Source organism: Palaemon carinicauda, chromosome 1, assembly GCF_036898095.1.
Source record: "Palaemon carinicauda isolate YSFRI2023 chromosome 1, ASM3689809v2, whole genome shotgun sequence".
Classification (NCBI taxonomy): Eukaryota; Metazoa; Arthropoda; class Malacostraca; order Decapoda; family Palaemonidae; genus Palaemon; species Palaemon carinicauda.
In genome coordinates, this window is record NC_090725.1 from 207,717,982 (window position 1) to 207,725,703 (window position 7,722).

General features: G+C 39.2%; 1 long non-coding RNA gene across 1 annotated transcript in view; it reads right to left on the minus strand.

Moving 5' to 3' along the window:
* Positions 1 to 273: 273 nt before the first annotated feature.
* LOC137644021 (uncharacterized) overlaps positions 274 to 7,722 on the minus strand; it is an 8,241-nt gene continuing 792 nt past the window's right edge. Inside the window, exons 2-3 of the long non-coding RNA XR_011045116.1 lie at positions 3,970 to 4,106; positions 274 to 495 (exon numbers count right to left, since the gene is read on the minus strand). This is a non-coding gene — a long non-coding RNA (uncharacterized lncRNA). The remainder of the gene's footprint in view (positions 496 to 3,969; positions 4,107 to 7,722) is intronic.

The following is a 7,722-nucleotide window of genomic DNA, read 5'->3' on the forward strand; positions in this document are numbered from 1 at the left end:
CTTATTTCTCTTCTTCTTGTTTTGTTAAAATATTTATAGTTTATATATCAAACATTCATTTTAATATTGTTACTATTCTAAAAATATTTTATTTTTCCTTGTCTCCTTTCCTCACTGAACTATTTTCCCTGTTGGAGCCCCTGGGCTTATAACATCCTGATTTTCCAACTAGGGTTGTACCCTAGCAAGTAACAATAATAATAATGATAATAATAATAATAACAATAATAATAATAATATGTAACCTGAGATGTAAATTTCTGAAAAAAAAAATAATAAGAATTTTAACTTATCTTTAAACTGATGTCAGATGAATCTTAGAGTTTCCATCCCTGTCATCAGCTTTGATATAGATAATATATTCTTGTGTCATCAAAGTTCCTCTAGCTTCCATCTGCTTCCCATGTTATAAGGGGGGTTGGGCTGCCCACTAGTAAGCTTTTTGTTTACTGGCTTCGACATTAGAATTTCAAATTTACAGGTAAACAAACACATCTGAAAGAAAAGTAAAATATCTTTACTCGAAATATTCGTCACCAATTCATAACTAGACTCTTGACAGTTAATTTGATAGAGTCCCTTTTTAGAACTCTACATTAGAATAACTGATATATTCAACTTCATACTTTAGAAATCAATGTGGCAGACACTTTTGAAACTTGAACTAGACTATGCTGGAAGGTTCTTCAACAAAAATATCTGAAGGAAGAAGAGTGCACAGGAGATAATAGTAATGTTTAGAGGTATCGTGCAAAATAATGTTACTAGCATAAAATTTGACACTTCTTGTTATAATGATACCAACCAAATTTTGATGATTAACCAATTGAAAATCCTAGAGTATGGCTATTTTTTCAAGATGGCCGCTAAATTAGTTGCCCGAAGTTGATGTTTTCCATGGAAGTATTGTAGTTGTCCAGTTTGCATGATCTTGATATAGATTCATATGTTTACAAGCCTACTGAAGTAGATTTGAGATTGTTGCCTGGCCCAGATGATTCCAGTCAGATAGGACACACGCTTTACATGTTCTCTGAGGGCTGCCTGTATTGGTGGAATTGAGTTGTATGGCCTCTGATTGGTGGCAAAGAGATTTAATTTTAATTGATTCGAGCTAGAGCGAATCTGCCATAAATGAGGACTACAAATCTCTCAAACCTCTGCAAGTCAGGATTCAAAGACCTCTCAAAGCCCACCACTTGTGTCTTTCGGCTCAATTTGGCTGCCACTACGTTCTTTCTGCCTGGAATGAAACAAGCTGTCAGAGAAATCGAGATGAGCTCCACCCACTCAAGAGTCTCTACTGCAAGCTTGCAAAGTTGCAGTGACACGGTACCTCCTTGTTTGTTTATGCAGGTGCTGTTGATAATCAAACAACCAAATGACTAGTTTGATGAGGGCCAAATTGTTGGAGTACCAAAAAGGCTGCTCTCAGCTCCAACACATTTACGTACATGATATGGGCACACTTTTTAAGACTAGCGTCCAGATATTATATGCTGACAAAGGTGTGCTCCCCAACTTTCTTTGGACACGTCCATTAACAGACATTCTGGAGGTGGCGTTGAGAGTGGCCAGCTGCTTTAGAAGGTTTGGCCTGGCCAGCCACAATTCTAAGTTCTTTTTGGCCCCTTTCCCTATTGCCACCAGTGAGAGAGGATGGTTAAGATGTTGAGACCAATGTCTTTTCAACTCGCACTAAAGCGACTGAAAGTGAAGTGGCTAAAGGATAAGGTGAAGGCGACTGCTTGGATAGCAGGTGTACTAGTAGCCTCTACCACTGATGTGCCAGCAGCTGAGGCTGTTGAAGAAAGGAGACTGCTACCTTTCTCAAGCGAGATACTGTGTCTATGTTCATTTTGAGATATACGAGTCTTTGCATGGGCAATAAAACAGAAGTATTTTGATTCCACATGTTCCCTAGATCATGACAAAAGGGAGAAGGAGAAGGGTTACCTTTAAGTTTGCCAGAACTAGCCAATCACCCAGGTATCGTAGGAGACGAATGCTGTTGGCATGTGCTATGCCAAAATTAGAGTGAAGACCCTTGTGAAAACTTGAGGCCCTTTCAAAAGCCAGAAGCACGGTACAAGTACCCTGAATTGATACACTTTGCTGGCTATGACTATATGAAGATACTTCCTGAGGATAGATAGATCAGGATCTAGAAGTATGTATTCTTCAAGTCGATCATCACTTTTTAGTCCAAAGGCCTGATTGCTTGCCTGACCTTAGCTACAGTCTCCACCTTGAATGGAGTCTGCAGAACAAACTCATTCAGGGTTGAGAGGTTGATGACTGGTCTCCAGCCTCCAGACACCTTCTCTACAAGAAGTCAACTGAAGAAGCCTGGGTAGCCATCGTTAACCTCTTGAAGAGCGCCTTTATCTAGTACAATCTGGACTCCTGCCCAAAGGGCCAGATCTTTCATTGATCCATGGAAATAGGATGATGACATTACTGGTGGTGCAATCAGGGGAGAGGGAGAGCTGATGAACAGGAGTAGGAATCCGGATCAAAGGACATCCAACGTCCATCTTTCCGCCCCGTGATACCACCACTTCCTCCAATTGATCTGTAGGCATCCCCCCATCTGGGGGCATTGCAGGCGGATTGGACCCTCTGCCTTTACCTCTGCCCACGGAGTAATGCAGAAAGGAGAGACTCTCTCCACTGCAACGGTTTACAGGGCTGCGCTGATAGATTGGTACCCCTGACCTGACCCTAGGTGGAGACGAACTTCATTTGCCAGAATGAAACGGCTAAATGAGAACTGACGACCCCTTAAGTGCTAATTAACTGGAGAAAGACTGAGCTCTTGCAAAGTTTATCCATACTACCACTTGTGATGCTAAAACACTAAGAGGAATGTTGCTTACATTCAAATTAGTAGAGATGTGCAAGGTGGGTATTACAGTATGGGGGAGAGTCATCAATGTACCAACTGATGCAATCTATATACTGTATAGACTGAGTGATCTTTGAAGAACCCCTTTGGCCCACAACTGAAGGCACTTCTTAGCCTTCTACTTCAACAATCTCATCACTTCCTTTCTTCCACCTTGATACCTGCCTCTGAACTTGAAGTTCATAATGCATTTAGTTCTGAATAGTCTACCTGGTCATTGTGTTGGGATCTAAGAGGCAAATTTCATAAATCCAAACAGTTCATGTTCATTCTACATTTCATGAATGTGAATCAATGAATTCAAAATAATCCTGTAATGCTCACTATTCCCACTGGTTGAAAATCACTTTCATTCAATAACCTGATACCTTCAACTGTTAATCTATTGTAGTCAAGCTTCTCCATGCAAAATGACACTTTAGAACAGATTATGGTACTTTTCTGTTATTGCCCCACCACTAATTTCCGATATTACCACAATACTATTTTTGAAGTTAGGTTTGGTTTGGTTTGGTTTGGTTAAGTTAGGTTCGGTTAAGTTAGGTTAGGTTATTTAATCTATAGGTGGATAAAATTCAAACCTAACCTAATCTAACCTAATAAATAGTATTGGTCTTATATCGGCAATTAGTGGTGGGGCAATAACAGTTAATTACCCAGATTGCATTCTTATGTTTTATAGATCCAAAATAGTAAATGAAGATCCCAGTGGGAGAGGCTTTGGGGCTAGGTGGGACAAACATAACGAGTGTAACAAACCTTACATTAGCAGGAGATATAAATGAATCACACCAAAACTAATTTGAAAATACATGTCATAAATTATGTACCTCTTGGGTAACTATGGGCTCCCGATTTGGAAAATATTAAAAAGGGAGGAAAAAGGTAGTTTATCTGACATAAACCCACGCACATAACCTACCCTAGGTTTCCAGGTCTTTCTCTTTACTTACCAAGGAGTTTCAACTGCCTGGGATAGTCCTTTAGATCCCATAACTGTTCCACATACAAACCCATAATTAAAACATTGAACTATTTAACAAATTTAAATAATTCCTTACCCAAGATTATGAGGTCGGAGACTGAGGTCTCTCTGTAGCTTGAGGATTATTACGTGGAGTCCACTTTCTTGTTTTAGGTGAAGGTATAAAGCAGCTGTTTCTAGCGGGAAGTTCTTGATCTGTTCGTGCCTCTTGTGCTGGTGAATGAATAAATTCTCATAAAGATAACAGTCAATCATTAAAAAAAAATCTTATAAATATAACAGTCAATCATTAAAGAATAAATTCTTACAAATATTACAGTCAATCATTAAAGAAAAAATTCTTATAAATATAAGTCAATCATTAAAAAATAAACTGTTATAAATATAACAGTCAATCATTAGAGAATAAATTCTTACAAATATAACAGTCAATCATTAAAAAATATGTTAAAAAATAGGCATTAAGATATTTTACCAAGTAAATAAACATAATGAAGGGTATTAGTAAAAACGTGATTTTTTTACTCCACAACGGAGAACGTATCTCCATATCCAATAATAGCCTTTCGGTGTTCTGGGTATATGCACCTGTATTAAGGTCTACAAAGAGTTCTATGTGATTAACAGAGGTATGTGCACCTGTATCAAGGTCTACAATGAGTTTTAAAGGATTAACAGAGGTACATGCACCTGTATCAAGATCTACAAAGAGTTTTAAGGGATTAACAGAGGAATATGCACCTGTATCAAGGTCTACAAAGAGTTTTAAGGGATTAACAGAGGTATATGCACCTGTATCAAGGTCTACAAAGAGTTTTAAGGGATTAACAGAGGTATATGCACCTATATCAAGGTCTACAAAGAGTTCTGTGTGATTAACAGAGGTGTATGCACCTGTATCAAGGTCTACAAAGAGATTTAAGGGATTAACAGAGGTATATGCACCTGTATCAAGGTCTACAAAGAGTTCTGTGTGATTAACAGAGGCATATGCACCTGTATCAAGGTCTACAAAGAGTTTTAAGGGATTAACAGAGGCATATGCACCTGTATCAAGGTCTACAAAGAGTTTTAAGGGATTAACAGAGGTATATGCACCTGTATCAAGGTCTACAAAGAGTTTTAAGGGATTAACAGAGGCATATGCACCTGTATCAAGGTCTACAAAGAGTTTTAAGGGATTAACAGAGGTATATGCACCTGTATCAAGGCCAACAAAGAGTTCTAACTGATTAACAGAGGTATATGCACTTGTATTAAGGTAAACAAAGAGTTTTAAGTGATTAACAAGGGTGCATATACCCATCACTGGCAAAACCTTTATTAGCCCTCCATTTTGAATAAGCCACTTGAGCTTGATAAAATGCTGTAGCTTGGGCACAAGAGTATGAATATTCCTTGGTTAATCCCAAAGTTGAATCAATAAGAAGGGTTTTGGTCTCCTGCTCTGTGCCATCATATATTTACAAGGTTTTCATATATTATATTTCTACCTACCAAACTTTGATTCATTTCTTTGAATAACAATGATGTGCCTCACAAAAGCCGCTTAGTCTTGGCAATCATTTTTTGTAACCCTCAAGCAATGAGACTTATATTTAATCAACATTTTTGTCTAGTCAAGGTTATGGGTGATACAGTCAGGCCTAAAGTATAAGTTAGCTAAGGTAAGGCAAGAGTACATTAGCTGAGGTAAGGTAGGGGTAAGTTAGCTAAGGTAAGGTAAGAGTACATTAGCTGAGGTAAGGTAAAGGTAAGTTAGCTGAGATAAGGTAAAGGTAAGTTAGCTGAGATAAGGTAAAGATAAGTTAGCTGAGGTAAGATAAAGGTAAGTTAACTAAGGTAAAGTATGGGTACATTAGCTAAGATAAGGGTACAGTGGCTAAGGTAAGGGTACATTAGTTCAGGTAAGGTAAGGGTACATTAGTTAAGGTAAGGTAAGGGTACATTAGATAAGGTAAGGTAAGGGTACATTAGCTAAGGTAAGGGTACAATGGCTAAGGTAAAATAAGGTTACATTGGCTAAGGTAAAATAAGGTTACATTGGCTAGGGTAAGGGTACATTGGGTAAAGTAAAGGTACATTGGCTAAGGTAAAGGTACATTGGCTAAGGTAAGGGTACATTTGCTAAGGTAAGGGTACATTTGCTAAGGTAAGGGTACACTAGCTAAGGTAAAGTAAGGGTACATTAGCTAAGGTAAAGTATGGATACATTGGCTATGGTAAAGTACATTGGCTAAGGTAAGGATACATTAGGTAAGGCAAAATAAGGGTACATTAGCTAAGGCAAAATAAGGGTACATTAGCTAAGGCAAGGTTACATTAGCTATGAAAAAAATAAGGGTACATCAGCTAAGGTAAGGATACATTAGCTAAGGTAAAGTAAGGATACATTACCTAGGGTAAAGTAAGGGTACATTATCTAGGGTAAAGTAAGGGTACATTACCTAGGGTAATGTAAGGGTACATTGGCCAAGGTAGGGTACATTAGCTAAGGTAAGGGTACATTAGACAAGGTAAAGTAAGGGTACATTAGCTAAGGTAAAGGTAAGATAAATATGAGTCGATAAGGTAAATGCTGGTAAGCATGAATAGGTAAGGTAAGAATAGGTAAAATATGAATAGGTAAAGTGTGGGTAAGTAAGGTATGGGTAGACAAGGTAATGATAGGCAAAGAAAGAGTTAGCAAGGTAAGGATAAACGAGGTTAGGTTAGGTGAGGACAGAAAAATTGAGGTTAGGTTATGTTAAATGAGGTTAGGTTATGTTAAGTGAGGTTAAGTTAAGTGAGGGTGGGCAAGGCTAGGTACGGCAAGGATAAGTAAGGCGAGGCTAGGTAAGGTAAGCCAAGGATAGGTAAAGTATGGGTAGGGTAGGTAAGGGTAGGGTAGGTAAGGTAAGGTAAGGGTAAGGTAAGGTAAGGGTAAGGTAAGGTAAGGGTAGGGTAGGTAAGGGTAGGGTAGGTAAGGTAAAGTAAGGGTAGGGTATGTAAGGGTAAGGGTAGGTAAGGGTAGGTAAGGGTAGGGTAGGGTAGGTAAGGGTAGGGTAGGTTAGGTAAGGCAAGGATAGGTAAAGTAAGGGTAGGGTAGGTAAGGGTAGGGTAGATAAGGGTAGGTTAGGTAAGGTAAGGCAAGGATAGGTAAGGGTAGGGTAGGGTAGGTAAGGGTAGGGTAGGTAAGGATAGGTAAAGTAAGGGTAGGTAAGGATAGGTAAAGTAAGGGTAGGGTAGGTAAGGTAAGGCAAGGATAGGTAAAGTAAGGGTAGGGTAGGGTAGGTAAGGGTAGGTAAAGTAAGGGTAGGGTAGGTAAGGTAAGGCAAGGATAGGTAAAGCAAGGGTAGGATAGGTAAGGGTAGGGTAAGGTAAGGCAAGGATAAGTAAAGTAAGGGTAGGGTAGGTAAGGTAAGGCAAGGATAGATAAAGTAAGGGTAGGGTAGGTAAGCTCAGGCAAGGATAGGTAAAGTAAGGGTAGGGTAGGTAAGCTCAGGCCAGGATAGGTAAAGTAAGGGTAGGGGAGGGTAGGTCAGGGTGGGGTAGGTAAGGTAAGGCAAGGAAAGGTAAAGTAAGGGTGTAGTAGGTAAGGGTAGGTAGGTAAGGGTAGGTAAAGTAAGGGTAAGATTGGTAAGGTAAGGAAAGGATAGGTAGAGTAAAGGTAGGGTAGGTAAGGTAAGGAAAGGATAGGTAGAGTAAGGGTAGGGTAGGTAAGGTAAAGTCAAGGGTAGGGTAGGTAAGGTAAAGTCAAGGGTAGGGTAGGTAAGGTAAAGTCAAGGATAGGGTAGGGTAGGGTAGGGTAGGTTAGGTAAGGCAAGGATAGGTACAGTAAGGGTAGGTA